Below are 21,035 nucleotides of genomic sequence, written 5' to 3'. Positions count from 1 at the left end.
TGGGGTTGAAACTTTAGGAGTATGCATGAGTAGAAGCTAAGATGACAGAGTAGTAGAATGACCCTAAGCTTGCCTTGTCCCTCAAACACAGCTAGATAAATATCAAATCAATCTGAGGACTGATAGAAAAAATTGCACAACTAGAGGGAGAGAAGAGGCCACATCTTATAAGGTAGGAGGTGCAGAGATGTGGTTTGGAGGAAAAACAGATTGCAGGTGCTTTGGAGGGCAGGGAGCCCTGGTCATGGAGAGGCATGCACACGAGAGAGAGAGAGAGAGAGAGAGAGAGAGAGAGAGAGAGAGAAAGAGAGAGAGAGAGATGAGTGCATAGGGGATCGCACAAGGAAGACACTTCCCCAAAGCCATTTACTGGGAAAACAAGAGGGCTGATTTTTGTGAGTTTTTACAACCAGTGGGACTCAAAGACTGGAGTTTTAGAGGTCCACATTGTGGCCAGTGTGGAGCCCTGAGGGTGCCACAGTGCTCCTGTGCACAAAGAGGGGAGATGGCCTGCAGACAGATGGCACGATCTGAGGATCCCCTGGGATGCACTGGAAGATATGGTTCCCCTTTCTTGGAGCACATCTGGGAGAGGTGGCATAGCCTTTCTGGGGACAAAAGAGCCAGCAGGTGCCATTTCCTTCCCCTACCCCTCAGCATAAACTAAGTTCAGTGAGCAGCACAGCACTAACACTGGTGGCCTAAACCATTTACACCAAGCCCCACTCGCCTGTACATCTCAAGTGCTGCTTTACTCAAGCAAGTACGCCTAAGAACCACAGCAGCTGGTCCCTCCCCCAGAAGACCAGCACAGACCCCCATACACACCAAGTCTACTGACAATATACTGCTGCAAAGCTTCAGCTATAGTTGAAATAACACCAGTTCTCTTTTAACAAGCGCACCAGAGCACATCTAGTTAAAATTCACCACACTCTCACCAAGGCACAAACACTCCACATAGCAAGCAAGAAGAAACTTTGCAAAGGACTGACCAGAGGGAAAGAGCAGCCAAAACACAGCAGGAGCACACAGCAAAGACACTTCCTAAAGTGTCAGGCTTTGGAGAGTGTATGACCTCGTCTTCATAAAGCCATTACTCTCAGGAGCAGGAAACATAAAACAGGTTTTCCTATCACATAGAAGAAGACAGAGACCTAGGTAAAATGCCAAGAGGGAGGACTTCATCCCAAAAAAAAGAACAAGGAAAGGTCACAGCCAAGGATCTAATCTAAACAGATATAAGCAATATGCCTGATCTAAAATTTAAAGCAACAATCATAAGGATACAGTTGTGCTTCAGAAAAACATAGAAGATATCAGGGGGTCCCTTAACACAAAGATAAAATACTTAAGATCTAGTCAAGTCTAAATGAAAAATTCAATAACCGAGATTTGAAACCAACTGGATATAATGACGGATATAATGGAAGAATCAGAGGAATGAATAATGATATAGAAGAATGAATAAGATATAGAAGATGAAACTATGGAAATAATTAAGCTGAAAAAAGAAGGAAAGAAAAATGTTGGATCATGAATGTAGACTTAGGGAACTCAGTGACTCCATAAGCATAATAATATTCGTCCCATAAGAGTCGCAGAAAAAGAAGAGAGGGAAAAGGGAGTAGGTTTTTTGAGCAAATTATAGCTGAAAACTTCCTTAATTTGGGGAAGGAAACAGGCATCTGAATCCAGGAGGCACAGAGAACTCCCATCAAAATCAACAAAAGCAGGCCAACACTAAGACATATTATAGTAAAAATTGCAAAATGTAGAGATAAATAAAATAATCCTAAAAGCATCAAGACAAAAGTCTCTATCTTACAAGGGAAGACAAATAAGGTTAACCCAAAAGACTCTACTCCAAAACTGCTAGAACTCATACAGTAATTCAGCAACATGGTAGGATATAAAATCAATGCACAGAAATCAGTTGCATTTCTATACACTAACAATGAGACAGAAGAAAGAGAAATTAAAGAACCAATCCCATTTACAATTACACCAAAAACCATAAAATACCAAGGAATAAACCTAACCAAAGAGGTAAAGGATCTGTACTCGAAAAACTACAGAACACTTATGAAAGAAATTGAGGAAGGCACAAAGAAATGGAAAAATATCCCATGCTCATGGATTGGAAGAATAGATATTGTTAAAATGCCTATGCTACCCAGAGAAATCTACACATTCAGTGCAATCCCTGTCAAAATGCCATCAACATTTTTCACAGAGCTGGAACAAATAATCCTAAAATCTGTATGGAACTAGAAAAGACCCCTAATAATAACCAGAGGAGTGTTGAAAAGGAAAACCATAGCTGGTGGCATCACAATGCCAGATTTCAAGCTATCTTACAAAGTTATAATCATTAAGAGAGTATGGTACCGTCACAAAAACAGACACATAGATCAACAGAACATAATAGAGAACTCAGAAATGGACCCTCAACTCTATGGTCAGCTAATCTTCAACAAAGCAGGAAGAAAATCTAATGGAAAAAGGACAGTCTCTTCAGTAAATGGTGCTGGGAAAATTGGACAGCCACATGCAGAAGAATGAAACTGGACCATTTTCTTATACCTCAAAAGATAAACTCAAAATGGATGAAAGGCCTAAACATGAGATAGGAATCTATCAAAATCCTAGAGCAGAACACAGGCAGCAACGTCTTTGACTTCAGCCGCAGCAACTTCTAGCGACTCCTTACTAGACATGTCTCCAAAGGCAAGGGAAACAAAAGCAAAAATGAACTATTGGGACTTCATCAAGATAAAAAGCTTCTGCACAGCAAAGGAAACAGTCAACAAAACTAAAAGGCAACCTATGGAATGGGAGAAGATATTTGCAAATGACATATCCAATAAAGGGCTAGTGTACTGCACCATATCTTGAGAAAATAAACCATTCAATTGGTAGCAAGTTGATTCATGGAAGAACAATGATTCCTCTTGATGAGTTTTAAGTTTGCCTTTCCTTCAGAGCCTCATATAGCAACCATAACTGAGGTTAGAGAGTATTTGATTCACCCAAACAGGATACTTCTATTAGGGGCATACCTTTCAGCAAAGGAGGTGATACAGTGGGAACATGATGATGAGATTCAGTGCTCTTATTACATGTAACAATAATGAGAAACCACAGACCTGATAATAATAGAACAGCATGTGAGTGCCAGCTCAGAGATAATAGCCTGTAGTGTACCCTGAGTCTGTGGGGAACCATACCGTCAGGATTCAGGAAGACCTTATATCAATGATCATTTAGTACTTTGTCCCAATAGGCAGAATATGTGAGTCCAGAAGTCAAAATATAGGAGTGTTTCTACTTAACCATATTCCCAGTGATCTACTTTGGAAACTTGGGAATCATTCCCCACAACTGCATACTCTGTGCATATAGAGGTTCTTATTTCCATAGAGATATTACTTCTACCAGGGAAAAGAAGCAAGGGACCAGTAATCAAGGAAAGGAGTAATCTCCTTCTCTAGAGGAGGTAGAGTAGCTATTACACAATGAGGGCAGGGAAGGAGACTTTGGCACCACATGACACTCTATGAAAATTCTTGGGACACTCTTGACCTATTTTGATTGTAAATTGCCATGTACAGTAGCACTGGCTTGAGAAGTTCCCGGTGGTTAAAGACTCACATCCCTCAAATCATTCTACCAGGTGAGCCACTGAGACCAGTGGAGGTGACACCCGAGAATGATGGAAACTTAGCTAGAATGGGTATAAGAAGAGGGAAATAATAAATAGCAGTTGCTGTTCTAAGACCAGCAGCTAAGCAACAATTATAAGTTATCTCAAAAGCCTTTCTTGTGTTAGTTTCCACAAGAAAAGAAACCCAACAACCCTTAAAGAACTATTTCCAGCTGAAGGAAATTTAATACAAAAATGTGAATCTGAGTGAGAAAGAGAGTGAATGGTGTGATGTGCTGCCCTGACCCACCCGCATTACTTTGAGACTGAGTCACCCATTCTCAGCCACCCATGCCCAGGACAGTGGCTACTGATGGCTTATCAGTGAGTCTCTCACTGAGGACTTCCTTCAGCCAAAGGGAACTATCCTAATGAACATTTTTCCTTAGTTGATGCAGGAAGGGAGACATAGGGCCTATCTCAATTCAGACATCTCTGAAATACTATTTCAGGGTTTTTTTGAAATTGCCATATGGTTCAGATCGCCCCGCCCTTTTGCCAATCATGTTTGTCTTGCTCCCTCATAGGTGTTGGGCCCAGGAGTGGTCCTGCTTGCAAAGCTCAGAATTTCACAACCAGAGTCCCAGGGAACCTTACCTTTGACATTGGTGAGCAGTGCAGCCACATAGCTTAATCCATAGTGGAAGGTTGGAGATAAGGAAATAATAATTAGTACCAAGTAAAAAGATGTTAGGTAATCTGGAAAAATAAGAATATATTTGAGACAGAATAAATCTAGAATGTAGAAACATCAGCATTTGAAATGTAACTGAGAGTGTGGGAGAGATGGTCAGTCACCTCTGATTTTGGGAGTCCATTCAGAAACTGTGTGAACTAGAAAGAGAGCAGTTTGGAGACAGAAGGGAACATTTGGTGTGGGATATAATTTTAGTTGCTTTGAAACCTCTCAGAAGAATCCATGGTATGTAGATACAGACTGAAATTGTTGGCTTAAAAGGGATTATTTCAGGGATCTTTTATTGCAAAAACAGAAGGCAGTAGGTCGAAACCAGAGGATCACAGACCTTGAGAGATGACCAGAGGAATGAGGGAAGTTTTTAAAGATAGTCCATTGAACTGAGGCAAAGGAGGAGAGAAAAATAATCACTCCATTTTTGATTGATGAAAAGTCATCTTTCTGTTTGTAGTTTTTCTTTATCACTTAAAAAAACAAAAAGATTTTAATCAAGTTTTTTGTTTTGCCTGCTAGCTAGAGTACTAAATGAAAATGCTTTATCAAAATAATTTCATGGTTAAGTGTTTATCCCATATTTTCTCATATACTTAGAAAACATGTTTTTATGAACTCAATATATCTTAATATAAAGTTAACTAGAGAATATTCAAAACAATTAAAATAAAAGGAAATTTTGCTGGAACATTTTTTTGTTTCTAAGTATTCTTGAATCTTCTTCCTGTTAACCAAGGATCTGGCTATTATACCACCTGTTATATGTTCTTGGCACTATTAAGGATATTTGGACTATCTTAGATTTATGTTGTCACTCTTGATTGTTTCCAAATATTTTAACTGGTTGGAATAATGTTCCCTGAAAATTCATGTCTGTCTGGAACCTATGAATGTGACCTTATTTGAAAATAGGGTCTTTACTGATGTAATCAAGTTAAGATGCAGTCATACTGGATTAGGATGGACCCTAAATCCAATATGACTGGTACCCTCTTAAGACGGAAATTCAGACACAGACACACATACTCGATGGCCATGTGAAGATGGAGGAAGACAATCTAAGGAACACTAAGAATTGCCAGAAACCACCAGAAGCTAGAAAGAATCAAGGAAGGATTCTTTCCTAAAGTCTTCCAATGGGTCATTGCCCTGACAATAACTTGATTCCATACTTCTAGCCTCTGGACTGTGAGGAATACATTTTCTCTTGTTTTAAGTCACCCAGTTTGTGGTGATTTGTTACCACAGCCCTAGGAAACAAATAGTCTTTGTACAAAGGAGAATTTGAAAACGCCCATGTTTTTGTTTTTCCGATATAATTTTGCATTTCTCTGTCCTCAACTGCTTCTAGGTTTAAAATGAGAAATAGAATTGTTTAGAGTTTTGGGGGGGTTTTGTTTTTAATATAACCTATAACTAAACTTATTTTTCCTTTCAAAGTTGCTAAAGCCATTACCTGTACAGTTGACCTGATTACCATATTCTTTGATCTCTCAGGTGATCACTCACTTCCCTTGCCTCTTAACTATCCCTTGTATAATCCCTTTAATTTCATTAGGGAAATGTGATAGAATTATGATATACATATGTGTCCTAACTTAGGAAACACATAGGCCCTTAGAATGACTCATTTAAGTAACAAAATAGTTTTAAAAATTTAAGGTATCTATCCCCCCCTACCCCAGGCTTGATGAAAACAGGTAGAGAATTCCATGTTCATTACATCTTTCTAATAGTTCCTGTACTTATAGAAAGACAGTAAGTGGTCATAGCCAGGACCACTATAATTTGCAGAATAGAAAGCCATTCCACGGTTGAAGCTTCTCTGAGAAGCTTGTAGGCTACCAGTTCATCACTCCAGTAAAGTAGGACACAGCTCTCTTTTCCACAGATTCTCTGAAACCTATCTCAATATTTCTATCACTTCCTTCCCTTGATTTTAATCCACAAGCAGGGATCCAAGATATGCACATGAACTCTTGCCCTCCCCTCTGTCATCATTTCTACATCCTTCTGGACAGGATAGCCCTGACACCAGGGATATCTTCATGACTTGGCATGATTCAGCCATTACGAATTATGGGTGACACCAGGGTCCTTTGGATTCTTTGCGTCTGGCAACCAGCAGGCAAGAAGAGGAGTCATCATAATGGCTGTGCTATTTGACACTGACCAGCAGGCTTAGGTAGGGCTACTTCCACATAATGGAGGTTTGAGGACACCTTGCATACCTCCTGACTACTCTTTGCCCTGTTATAACTGCAAATGGACATATGCAGTCACCCTGGACTGAGAAGGGTATGACCGACCTTCTGGAATGAAGGCTTGTATCACACTACCAAATAAGCTACCAAGACCTGTTGTGGTGACGGCTGAGTCTGGAGGAAATTGAGAATCTATAGTGAAGTGAGAGAGGATGAGCACCCATTGTGGCCCTGAGATCGAATAGCGTGGTGGGAGCTGTAGTTCATCACACTAATCTCCTGCATAGGAGTTTTCCTTCAGAGAGAAAAGCCAGTAGGAGTTGTGCAAGAGCTACTACTTGGACTTGTGTGAAATGGATTTGTGCACACAAAGGGGAACTGTGGTGGTTTTGAGAATTGCTTCATTTGATAATTGAACAAAGGCCCCAGCTTCTTTGCTCCGAAATCCACTACCAAGCTTCCTCGTGCAGCTCCCAGGCAGTGACAGAGAGCAGAAGGCATATTGAGGCAGGTGCATTCCTGGGAAACTGGGAATCCTTTGACAGCCTATTCAAAACTCAGGGGTTCCCTGGAGACTTTGTTGAACATCCCCTAGACTGCAAAGCAGCCCATGATACTTCCACCCAACCAATTCCCTCAGAATTGAATCCTGGTCCGACAACCCTTTCAACCCCTTTCAAATTCATCCCTACTTCCTTTCACACAGGTATTTCCTCTTTTAAAGTCTATGTGTTTCATCCTGTCTTGGCATCTGCCCCGTGGAGAACAGGCAGACAGCAAATCAGGTATTTCCAGGATCTGGTTTCTGAGTGACTCTTTTTGAACATTGTCTTCTCCGGCTTTATTTAGGATTAGATCTCTCCAGGTCTCTTATTCTGGTTCTTGTGCATTATTAGAGTACTTTCTGTTGGTATGAGTTTGGAGTCCCAAGAATTGCTTTAGAGGTTTAAACATTATTGATTTGGGATTTCTTTTGACAATCAGGTTTCCTTACGTATTTAAGGAATTTATTAAATATTTGCAAAATACTTGTTTTTGATCATGTTTCTAGATATATCTGTGAAAGGGCCATTTTTTTTTTTAAATCTCTCATAGGATGGTATTTAAAAAACTTAGTATATAAGTGAATTAGTAGAAAAAAATGAAATTTAAAAAATGTATCGGGGCGCCTGGGTGGCTCAGTTGGTTAAGCGACTGCCTTCGGCTCAGGTCATGATCCTGGAGTCCCGGGATCGAGTCCCGCATCGGGCTCCCTGCTCGGCGGGGAGTCTGCTTCTCCCTGTGACCCTTCCCCCTCTCATGTGCTCCCTCTCTCTCTCATTCTCTCTCTCAAATAAAAATGAATAAAATTCTTAAAAAAAAATAAAATAAAAAATGTATCGGATTTTGAAGCAATATCAAAATGTTATGACAGTTTCTAAACACTTACTCTCAATCTATAAGCAAACCCATAATAAACACTTCAGGAATTCACACCAGTCTGTGAACCACAGTTACAGAAACAATCCTTTAGATCAATTTCATGGGATGGAAGCTACTCAGAGAAGTATTGTAGAATGTGTTTTTGATCTATAGAATTCCTGTTTCTTCAGCTTTACCCATGTTTTCATGCTGATCTTGAGTTAAAGTTTTCTGAACTGAGGTATTTGAAATTATGCCCTTGACAGGGGGACAACTGGATGAGAATGCCTCTTTGGAGCATTAATACGATGAGTGTGTTTGGCTTGTGTATGTGTATGTGCACGTGCGTGCATGCATGTGTAAAGAGGGAAACCAGGGGAGAAGCCAGGATGATCAAACTTGATTTTTCCATTGATAACATTTTCTCACTTCCCTCTATATGCTTGTACCCCAATTATTGGGTTAGAAAATTTCTTTTGTTGTACATTATATGGAATGCCAGATTATCAAATTTACATATTCTATTGTAGTCTGGGAAACAGGCTTTCTAAGAAAACACAGCCTTCCTCTATTTTCTGTCTCCAAGTGTCCCTTACATGTAGTGACATACAGAATGCCCCAAGAAATACCTAATGTATTATAATATATATATTTAGTGATTTAGTTATTGCCAAGTCTCCTACTGCTATGCCATTAGTAAATGGGAAACAAACACTAGGCCATAGTTTAATCAGCAGTTTCTCAACAACATAACAAGTATTGACATCTGAACTTAGAATGGTGAGGTCCTCACTACCTTCTGCTCTGTCTCCTCCATTCAGTCTGACCAAGATGACTTTAATGTTCCCCTCTGTCTTAGTTCTTTAGGGTGCTATTACTAAAGTACCATAGGCTGGGAGGTTTATAAATGACAGAAATTTGCTTCTCACAATAAATTGAAGTCTGGGAAGTCCAAATCAGGGTGCTGGCCCATTTGGTGTCTGGCGCGATCCTGTTTCCTGGCTCCTCGACAGTCCTTTTTTGGCTGTAACCTCACATGGCCAAAACAGGCAAAGTAGTTTTCTGTGGTCTCTTTTATAAGGGCACTAATCTCATTCATGAGGGCTCCACCCTCCCAAAAGTACACCTCCTAACACCATTACAATGGGAACTAGGTTTCAAAATATGAGTCTTGAGGGACACAAACTTTCATTCTATGCACTTGATTAAATTTAAGTCAGGTTTCTTTCTGACACTAGATCCATGACCTCTCTTAGAGCATTTACTTTAGAAAACATGTAAACGTTTTCTATGCCCCTTTGAGATACAAATCTTTTTTAAAGGTTCTGGTCAGTTTTCCAACCCAAGGATGTCTTTCTCAGGGACTGGGAGCCAACCCTTTGGAACGTAATCATCAAGGAAGATAGTGCACCTGTCTCCCATTTTCTGTGGTAGGATAGGAGCTTAACTTCAGCGAGAGCCTTGCTCCATGTTGTAAAACTACCTCCTGTCATGAAGGTCCTTTTTTTCTTTTTTCTTTTTCTTTGAGTAAAGCAGATTAGGAAACACAGATGGTCTATGATGTCCCCACCTCAGCTCTTTAAACTCTCCAACTCTTTATTTCAGCAAAGTTGAGTTCAGACTGAATTCTGGCCTCAATCTCTTACTGCAAAAGCCTTGAATAATGTCTCCCTTGCCTGTTTAAATTTATACACTGCAGTTTTGTTTTGACAAATTCATTCCATTTTACGTTGATTACAGTACCATTTCTTCTTGGTCCCAAATTCTTTATCAGTCTGAAAACTTTCCTCTGCAACAAAGTAAAAGTGAAATCACAGTGGCCCAAACAGTGGGGAAGTATATTCTCACTTATCATAAAGTCCAGAAGAGGAGTGGTATTCAGGTTGATCCAGCAACTTAATGGTATAATCAAGGTGCACAGGTGTTTCTCAGTCTCAGTATGCTTTCCACAATGTTGGATCAGTGCTGAAGTTCTTTAATCTCCTGGTTGTAGGATGGCTGCCAATAACAAATGAGGTTAAATGCTTCCAATTTTAAAGGGAGAGAGAGAGAGATACAGAAATATATATATCAATTTCCACATATATGACTTGAAAGTTGGGAACAATTATCATCAAGACTTCCAGCAACTTTTTGATTAGACCTTTTTGATTAGACTTTTGCTTACATTTGGCCAAATTTCAATCATGTTCATAAACCAAATACTGACAGCCACATTAACACTATGTGAAGAGGATAGGGTAAAATAGCTGCTAGCTTTCAATAATAATGTCCACTACAAAATGCTATCCCTAGATTTTTTGGATTTTAAACTTTAGTTTAATTCCATTTTTTAATTTAAGTAAATTGAAGTATAAAATTATGGGTTTTTGAAACCAAATCTATACAATGTCTTAAAATACCAATATTTTTCTCTGATGTTCACATACTTCTTTCTGAAACACAATGGTCTGAATAATAATACTTTCTAACATTTTGATACTTTTCTTTTAGTTGAATTTCTTCACTTTTATTATTTTGCTGGAAATATTGATTTTGTGTTATATTTTCTGTGCTTTTAACATAATTAAATAATTGCATAATAAGTTTTTTCTTGGTATAATATGAATGCTTCCCGTCATTCTTCTTCAAGCATGAAATTAATTGAAATGATTGTCATCATCACGGTTTTTGATGTCATTGCAAGAAGAGTAAGATGGATATTTAACTTTGAATTCAGTGTTGTAAGTCAACAAATACGGAGAAAAAAAAATCAAGGACACACAAGAGAATCTTAACAGGATACTTATAATCGCATCCAACTGAAAGTACATGTGTTCAAGATGGGATATTAAAGTTAGATTAAAAGTTAGTTTGTATTGTGAATAATTCTTTGTTACCTTACAGCAAATGGCATGCAATACGCTTGATTGTTATTTTGCATTTTATTTTTGTTCGTTGTTGTCACTGGATAATTGTCTGTGACTTGAGCTTCAGAGAAAATACACTTCCAAAATTAGTAGTTCTATAACTTCTTCTATGACATCAAGTCATGGTGATTCCAAAGAGGCAATGTAAGAATGATTCATGTGAACACATAGGTTATATCATGTGTTAAAATGCCATGATACTACTCTTTTATTCCTTTAAATTTGGAAGAAAATTTTTTCAGTTTTTTGTTTAAATTCTAGTTAGTTAACATATGTGGTAAAATTAGTTGCAGGTATAGAATTTAGTGATTGATCACTTATGTATAACACCCAGTGCTCATCACAAGTGCCCTCCTTAATACCCATCACCCATGTAGCCCATCCCTCACCCGCCTCCCTCCCATCAACCAACCTTCATTTTGTTCTCTATCTAAAGAGTCTCTTAAGGTTTTCTTCCCTGTCTCTCTCTTTATTTTCCCCCTTCCCCTATGTTCATCTGTTTCGTCTCTTAAATTCCACATATAAGTGAAATTATATGGTATTTGTCTTTCTCTGATTGACTTGTTTCACTTAGCATAATACACTCTAGCTCCATCCATGTTTTTGCAAATGGCAAGATTCCATTTGTTTTTTATGTCTGAGTAATATTCCATTGTATATATATGCCCCATCTTCTTTATCCATCGGTCAGTTGATGGATATTTGAGCTCTTTCCATAATTTGGCTATTGTTGATAATGCTATTGTAAACATCAGGGTGCACATGCCCTTTCGAATCAGTATTTTTGTATCCTTTGCGTAAATACCTAGTAAGGTAATTGCTGGATGATAGGGTAGTTCTATTTTTTTTTTTTTGGTAGTTCTATTTTTAACTTTTTGAGGAACCTTCATACTGTTTTCCATAGTGGTGACACCAGCTTGCATTCCCACCAACAGTGCACAAGCGTTTCCCTTTCTCCACATCCTTGCCAACATCAGTTGTTTCCTGTGTTGTTAATTTTAGCCATTGTGACATGTATGAGATGGTCTCTCATTGTGGTTTTGATTTGTATTTCCCATATGGCATTACTAAACACAGACAGATTTGCTCTTTTCTAAATCTGTTCTCTTAAAATTTCTCAACCAATCATCTCAGCAATTTTCAACTATTAGAAACATTTGATCTACTTACAAGCATTACTGATCTCTGAGAAGTTACTAGACTGAAATCCCCTGCTAATTTGTAGGTTAGATTCCAGTGGGTAGAAAAGAAATCTGTAGTTGAAATAGGTGAAAAATAATGTAGGTGGTGTTCATTCAGCCTTATCAAATTGGAACTACCACAGTATAGTAAATATTTCCAATGGCAAACATGTAAAAAATATCCAAGTCATATAAAATATATTATTAAATATATTTGTTATTTACTTAGAAGGTATTTTAATTAGCCTTCCTAGTTTGATAATCTTCCTAGCATGATAATCTTTACTGATGTTACATATAATAAAAGGCAGGCATTTTTTAACACATGTATTTCAAAGAATCTGACAAATTTAAACACTACAGTTGAAATATGGAGTATTCCTACCAATCACAAAAATTCACATGGTTGTTTATCACCAATCCCCCTGGATCTTTGACTCCACACAACCATTAATTTGCTTTACATTATTATTGACTTAGTTGCATCTTCTTGCTTTCCATATAAAGAAAATCATGCAGAATATACTGTTTTGTGTCTACCTTCTTTTGCTAAGCATAATTATTTTGAGATTCATTGATGTTGTGGCATGTGTCAATATCCAATCATTTTTGTGACGGAAGAGTGTCCCAATTAATGGATATGCTGCACTTATGCATTCATCTGCTGATAGGCTTTAGAATTATTTTCAGATTTTTATTGTTATAAATGAAGTTGTTATGAGAATTAGTGTGCAAGTTTTTTGTGGATATGTATTTTCATGTAGCTTAGATAATTACCTAGAAATAGAATTAACTTTATAAGAAAGTACAAAACAGTTTTTCAAAGTGGTGGTTCCCATCCTTTAATTTTTACCTTTGTGTATATATATATATGTATATATATATATACATATATGTGAAAACTATCTATCTATCTATCTATGAAAACTCTATGCAGTAAGGTTCACAGTTGGAAGCATATAGAATATACAAATAAACATTTTTATACAAATATTTACACATAAATATTATACTTTACATACTAATTGATAATCACCTTTCCCCTACAATGTATGCAGTGTTTTTCTATTCCTCTGTAATAAAATATTTTGCAAGATTATTCTTATGAATCTTAAGGGATTAACATGAATTTATGTTGAATTTTAATGGGTTAACACAATTTGTATAATCAACAGCTTTTTACATTGATTCTTTTTTTATTATAAGAATGCCACAGTATTTTTACACTTAATCTGATGTACAGTTCTAACTAGTTCCTCCAAATTAACTTTTAAATGTAACATAAGACAAATAAAATAATAGGTCTTAAAAGTTTTATACAGATTTCTAACTACTTCCATCTACTTCTGTAGCTGCAGGCTCCATTCCATTTGCACAGGTGGTTGATGCAATAGCATATGAAATTGCTGTCTCACCGACACACTTCACTGCAGTTTGAAAAGAACTATATTCTTAAAACCCTACAAAAGATTTCTTTTACTTTACATTCACTTAGCTAAATAAGAACCTAGAAATTTTTAAGAATATTATTAATATTTTTTTGTGACTTCATATTTTTCCTTCAGTCAACCTTATTTTCTTTTTTTTTAAATTTTTTTATTGTTATGTTAATCACCATCAACCTTATTTTCTTATATAGGCTATTTATCTTTGACCATTTGAATTAAAGTTAATCTCATAAAATAAAATTTTCTGCCATATATGTCTTGAATATTTTTTTTTATTTTTTATTTTTTTAATTTTATTATGTTATGTTAATCACCATACATTACATCATTAGTTTTTGATGTAGTGTTCCATGATTCATTGCTTGCGTATAACACCCAGTGCTCCATGCAGTACATGCCCTCTTTAATACCTATCACTAGGCTAACCCATGCCCCCACCCTCTTCCCCTCTAGAACCCTGTTTGTTTCTCAGAGTTCATAATCTCTAATGGTTCATCTCCCCCTCCGAATTCCCCCCCTTCATTTTTCCCTTCCTGCTATCTTCTTTTTTTTTTAACATATAATGTATTATTTGTTTCAGAGGTATAGGTCTGTGATTCAACAGACCTACACAATTCACAGCGCTCACCATAGCACATACCCTCCCCAATATCTATCTCCCAGCCACTCCATCCCTCCCACCCCCCACCACTCCAGTCTTGAATATTTTTATCTAATTTAACTTTTTTCCTTCAGTTTTTTAATATATGGAAATTTAAATGTCTTAATTTTTTAATTTTATAAATTATTTATATCAATTAAGTTTTCAAATTTATATTTTTGCATTTTTTCATGTATAATATTTAAACAAATTGTTCCATCATCTTTATTCAAATAATGTCTATATTACTTTATAATAGAACACTATTTATAATAAAAATCTTTGCATACTTTGCATAGGGTATTTTAGTGTATTCTACTGATCCATTTATTTTATTTTTTTAAAGATTTTATTAAGCAATCCCTACACCCATGACCCTAAGATCAAGAGTTGCACACCCTTCTAACTGAGCCAGCCAGGTGCTCCCCATTTATTTTTATTTTGGAACTGTACTGTTTACAGTGTATTTTTATTTTTTATTTTTATATTTTTTGTATTTTTATTTTTGAAAGTACATGTTTTCTTAACATGTATTATTACCATATGTATTATTTAATGTATGCTAATTTATATTTTTTATGAATCAAAGATTTCATTAATCAAGGAAATGTTAAAACCAGTTTTACATGTGTTTAAGGTATTATTTATAGACTATTTAATAAAGGAGCTTTACAAAAAGAATGTCAGATTATTTTTAAAACGGGTTAAAAAACAGAACGATAAATGATGACTTTTGGCATTTTCTTTCTCGCTGGACAGAAATCATTCATAAATATATACATATCATTCATAAATATATACATGTTAACTTCTGCTTCTACAGAGCTGTAAGATAAGGTGTAAGAGATCTCAGTACACAGAAAATCAATTAGGGGGTGCAAGCCCAGTATAACATTCAAGAGTAAAACAGCAATCGCTTCAGTTTACTCCCAGGTTCTGCTAATTACTCTCACAGTCTAACCCTGTGTGATCACAAGTAAGCTCCAGAAATTATTCATGATCACAAAGGGCTGTCCTCATTAGATTTGGCCTATTTATTTCCATACGCACAGCAAAAGTATTGATCACTGTTATTAAAAGATAAACTGAGGGATATTAAAAACTTTAAGAGTTTGAGCAAAATCTAGTCACATCAGGCAATGCTCAACCAGAAGTGGCTAGGAACCATCCACCCACAGGAGCTGGGGAAAAGACCTTTATGGAGAAGAGGCTGAAGCAAAGCAAGCTAATTACTTAGTGGGCTACAGCTTAAATGATGCCTTATTTGAGAAAGCCTCATTAGCTGTTTGTGTTTGGTTGTCTTCAGGTATTTGTTTCTTGATCTTGCAGCATTATAGCCGTAGGTTTTGGTTTATTTAGTTAGACTACTAATACCTTAAAGCCACCTCATTCCAATGGCTTCTTTGCTTAATTTAACACTATATGTAAGTTATTTGGAAAACACATTATTGGGCAAACTGAGGCTTTCTCTTTGTCAGTGTTCACATGGAATCTTAGATTGGATTTTATAAAGTTCATGTGATCACTGCCTCTATTCTGACACTAGAAAAATAAGCCCAAGACATCAGATTTTAGTTCCTGTAAGTGTGGCTAAATTCCTCTGTTACTGAGGTTTCAAAAATCTGCTAAAGTTTCTGGCCAGTCAGTGGTTTTACCAGTGAGATTGAATCCCTAGGTGCCAGATACTGAGCCAGTTTTCTTGAGAAGGCTTTGTATAGAGCACTGATTCCACATATAACGTCAATTTGTGTTCCTTAATAGTGTCCTTGTCAGAACTTGTTAAGTGAGAATTATTTGCAGATATGACACTTCAGGTAGGAAAAAAGGATTTACTCTAGAAGGTGGGAAAAGACGTGCATGACTTAAGCAGACGATGAAGGATATACTTCTCCAGAAACAGTTTATTAGCTATCTCAGGTGAATCGCTTTGGCAACGTGGGGGTGATGTACAAAACCATTAAAGTAGAATTTTCAAAAGGGGTAAATTGTGATTGTAATGCAAAAACAACATGAATGCCTTTCAAATATTGTATTAATTTCCTTAAAATCCTTGCTTTATTCTTGCAGCTTCTTTGAAAATCCTCAATATGGTGTTTCTTCTTCTTCAACGGGAATTTCAACTACTCCCTATAGAAAGGGGGAAAAAAATCTTTTTAGTTCCTTTATCTTGCAAAAGTGACTTTCTCAGATATTGACCAGGTGCTAAAGGACAGTCTACCATCTCCATTTCTAGACTAAAAGGGAAGGTGGGCTGCTATGGCCCATTGTTTATGCTGTAATGCCACTCAGTCTCCCACCCTACACATAGAGCTTTATCAATTTCCACAATAGTTATTTTTAAAAAGCACTGTGTATTGCAAAAGTGAGGGTTAATCCTATTTTTTTAATTTTTAATGTATTTATTATTATTTTTTTCTGGAGATAATCTCTTCCAGCTCTATGCACACACACACACCCACACACACAAGCATATGCCTCCTGTTATTAAGAATTTTGACGCTATTTCTAAAAACATAATAGCACTAGCATTACTTTGTTAAGGTGCATTTGACTTCTTCTACAACCGGGCTTCCATTAAGTCTGTCCCCACTTTCACAGTGAATAATTCTGTCTCACCCATACAGTGTAGGTGATACCAACTCTAGTTAAATTTTTTTCTGATACCTCAAACTGGTCCCTGGGCAATCACTGTTAAGCCAATTTAGAGGAAAATAACATTTCTGCCATAAGAGGGGTGTTATAAAATGTCTCAATTCTCCTTAAGTTTACAGTTAGTGTGTTGAACATTCTGTATGATAAGGAGAAAAATCTCGCAGGACTTTGTGAATAGAAATAACAAGACATGAGAAAATTCTCTGCCAAATAGTCCATGTCCTGCATCATTTTTCAACAAATTATCCTTCGAGATTTCATTTTAGGTTGCCTTCTTCCCATTAGTTTCATTCTTCATCCTCAGAGGAAAAAGAAATGGAGAGAGAGTGTTCTCTAAGTATTCGTATACTCTTAGCATATCTCCCTAACATAGGAGCAGAAAAAAATAATAAGTCAAGGATTTCATTTGAATAAGAATGATTTATCTACTGAGTGCTGAAGGACATGAATACATTATGGATATCTCTTTGCATTTGACTTTTATTTCTTTCTTAGCAAGTAGATGGTTTCAGAGAATACTTAAAAACAATTCTAAAATAGTATGATGAGACATTTATTTCTCTGTGACATAGACTTTATATGAATTATACTGAGCTATACATGGGGTTTCAGACTACAGTATCATTTAAAATTTATCCTAATAGTGTGATTATTTTACATTTCCAAAGTTGAGTGTATGGCTCCATAAACTTTCATGTGTTAATATACTTCAATATTTATGACTGATAACATTTTTCCTATTGAATTGATACTATAATTGTGAAGTAAACATAGAGATTCGGGAATTAATTTTTTGAAGATGAGCCTTCCTTAGTTTATAAAACTACATATAATTAACTAGAAAAATTAAATCTGAGATACGACTTTGTAAACTGGTTTTATGCTTGTAAAATTTTACATTATTTTTTGTTTACTTGCAGAAATTGCTTTGTTTATGCTATGTTCAGTTTTTTGTATTTTAAATAACCAAATAATTTTCACATATATGTGATACGAAGATTATTTTAGGTTCTTTATCAAGGAATGCAACATTTAACATAACATGGTATAACTGCCTTATCTTTTTAATGGATTTAATATTTTAAGTGCTTTAGAAATTCCTGGGACCGAGGCATGAGCAGCTTAATACCATCCCATTTATAAAGAGGAAAATCACTCTAAATTCTTTAGGATAAAATACTATAATAATTAGAGAATAATAAAGAGACAGGGTTCCTGTTTCCTCTAATTTAAGGTCCTTGTTGAATGATTTAACAGCAGCAGACACTCGCCGTACATTTTTTATATTCCTGATTCTTAGCCTAGTCTTTGCCATATAGAAATCACACCATTTATGATATGACAGGTTTTAAGAAACCAGCTTATTATATTCTGAGTTTTAAAACTAAAGGACTATAAATTTATGTATCAGTGGTGTTACTTATGATTTTATAAAATAATAAGGAAAATATGATCCATGTCTAGAGACTCTAGACAGATGAATGATAATCAGTAAAGTGACATGTTGAAAGTTGAGTCAAAGTTTTTAAAATGAATAAAATTTTTGCCCTGTAGTATAGTCAATGAGGTATCCAGTAAATTCCCCTTGGGTGCAGTTGTAGCTGCAGATTCACATAATTAATTCAGGTATATTTATTTGGCTTATGCTCCATGAAGGTAGGAGCCATGTATATATTTTTTTAAGATTTTATTTATTTATTTGACAGAGACACAGCGAGAGAAGGAACACAAACAAGGAGCTTAAGAGAGGGAGAAGCAGGCTTCCCACTGAGCAGGGAGCCTGATGTGGGGCTCGATCCCAGGACCCTGAGATCATGACCTGAGCCGAAGCCAGATGCTTAACAACTGAGCCACCCAGGTGCCCCACCATGTGTATTTTTGCTCACCACTGTTAGCTGCCTGTACCATGAATTTTTCATTTTTCCTCCCATATCTCTCTAATTCTAACACAAGATGTATTACATTTGAATTTATAAAATGTCTTACTTGTTTCTCACATCAGACAGATAGAATGTGATTATTTGAAGCAAAGCTCACTTTTCTGAATTTATCTATGTTTTTTTTTAAAAGATTTTATTTATTTATTTGAGAGAGAAAGAGAGAATGAGAGATAGAGAGCACGAGAGGGAAGAGGGTCAGAGGGAGAAGCAGACTCCCTGCTGAGCAGGGAGCCCAATGTGGGACTCGATCCCGGGACTCCAGGATCATGACCTGAGCTGAAGGCAGTCGCTTAACCAACTGAGCCACCCAGGCGCCCCTTTATCTATGTTTTTATAGTGCCTAATCTTGTCTCAGGTCAGTTAGTAAATATTCAATACATTAATGTAATGGATAGTTGGCTATGTCTGCAACCCTCTAAAATCTACACATCTAGGCACCATTGATAGTTGGCTCTCTGTTAGCTATCCTAGTTGGAGAATTATAGGTCAGATTCTAGGATCATTAAGCAAATCCAATTTTGTGCAGAAAACTATTCTCTTTTTGAGAAAAAATTTAAATTAAATTAAATTAAAATTAAATACTAGATTGTGTGGCTTGCTACTTGGCCCTGGTAGGGATTAAACCCCTAGCATCCCCCAGTCAAACTGTGACTTGAATTATCAATCATAAAATAGGGGTTCACAAAAATATAAAGTTGAGCTTGTGTACTATATTCTACCATTATTTAGAAGTACTATGTGCAAGATTTGGCTCAAACAGATCACAAACTCTTGAGTAAGTTAAGTGAATATGTGGCTCAGAGTCCCAAGACATGCACTTTAACTATTTTGCTCCATCTGCTTCCATCCACATCTACTGTCTCACTGAAAGTGCATATATACATGTACATATATATATATATTTAGCTGAATTTTTGATGGTTATTTGCAATATCTTTCCACCAACCACATGTATATTGTTGAAACATGATAGTCCCCTCATAGGAGTTCCATCCAAAGACAGCAGGAAGGAAAATCTTCCTAGTAGGCAAAAGGCCAAGGAGCATATTTGGTTGTCTGCTGTGCCTCCATGCGGGGAGATAGCCAGAGGACTAGGTTGATTCTGATTCATGACCAGTTTGGTAGGTTAGAAACAAACAGTTTGATAAGATAATCACAAAGAACAAAATTGGAAGATTGTTTAAAGGAAGTTGATAAAGAGAACTATAGATGAACTTCATTAACGGCATGAAGTATAAGGATATTTGTGTCTAATGTGAGGGCTCATTGCAGGCATTCGTTACTGAGTATGATCTAGATAATATGTTAGTGACTCCCAACTGTAGCTGCTGTTCAAGCTGTGATCTCTTTATTAGAACAAAGTAACAGAGCAAAGGATTTAAGATTAAGCTATTGATGTGGGGATCTGGAAAATACTCTCCCCCCCCTACTTTTTTCCCTACATATCAATTAGTAAGGATGGCTAGTGGTAGGTACTTTCCACTTGCCAGAACAGCTGTCCACCTCCACCATCTTAAATCAACATTCTATCAATACTCTAAGTCTCTTCTGTAATTATTACTCATGGACCTTAATTGTTTCCACATTGCAAAGAACATCATGCTGGTCTCCTACTTTGCTGGCATGCTGATTAGACCTAGTGAGTTGGATGGAACAAGTTTCCTAGTTGCCTTTGTAAAACCCATGCATGGAGGAAAACCACCCTACTTATGAAAAAACAAAAACAAAAAACAAAACAAAACAAAAAACAACCCAAATTTATGCTCCTTATTTCAAGCTGAGAAGTCTATAGAGGAAACTGGTTACAAAGTTATTGGAGGGGCTAAGTCAACAAAAGAGTAAGAGGGGAAGTGAAGTTATAAAATGGGAGGAGGGAAAACAATCTCTCTGACTTAATTCTTACAACTGTTGCTTTTTGTCTAGGGAGAAGTGGTGGGTTTATCCTGGATCCCAGTGGCCAGTGCAGAGGCAGCCTAATTTCGGTGGTTCTCGGCTTGTATGGAGCTGCACCTTTGAGGCAGATGAAGAATTAAATGTGACATCATTCTTCATTGTAGAGTAGGTGTTGACTCATATATGCTAGCCTTGGAACATTAGCTCTTCTGTTCTCTGGGCTTCTCCTTCCTCCTATCTGTTTCTCTGGATGCCCTGCCCCCTGCAGCCCCACAGATTGTTCTAACAATTTAGCAGTGGATTTGCTATTCCTTCCCTCTGATTAAAACATCTAGACTGCTTTCTGTTTTTGTGCCCAAAACCTGGCTGA

General features: G+C 36.7%; 1 long non-coding RNA gene across 1 annotated transcript in view; it reads left to right on the top strand.

Annotated features, from left to right (window-relative positions):
- The window catches only part of LOC141373044 (uncharacterized), a 108,938-nt gene that overhangs the window by 18,108 nt on the left and 69,795 nt on the right, over positions 1–21,035 (top strand). Inside the window, exon 2 of the long non-coding RNA XR_012378673.1 lies at positions 20,696–20,830. This is a non-coding gene — a long non-coding RNA (uncharacterized lncRNA). The remainder of the gene's footprint in view (positions 1–20,695; positions 20,831–21,035) is intronic.

Source organism: Callorhinus ursinus, unplaced genomic scaffold, assembly GCF_003265705.2.
Source record: "Callorhinus ursinus isolate GAN/ISIS: 27379988/994484 unplaced genomic scaffold, GSC_fseal_2.0 scaffold7, whole genome shotgun sequence".
In the NCBI taxonomy this organism is placed as follows: domain Eukaryota; kingdom Metazoa; phylum Chordata; class Mammalia; order Carnivora; family Otariidae; genus Callorhinus; species Callorhinus ursinus.
This window is presented reverse-complemented; position numbering and strand designations above follow the sequence as displayed.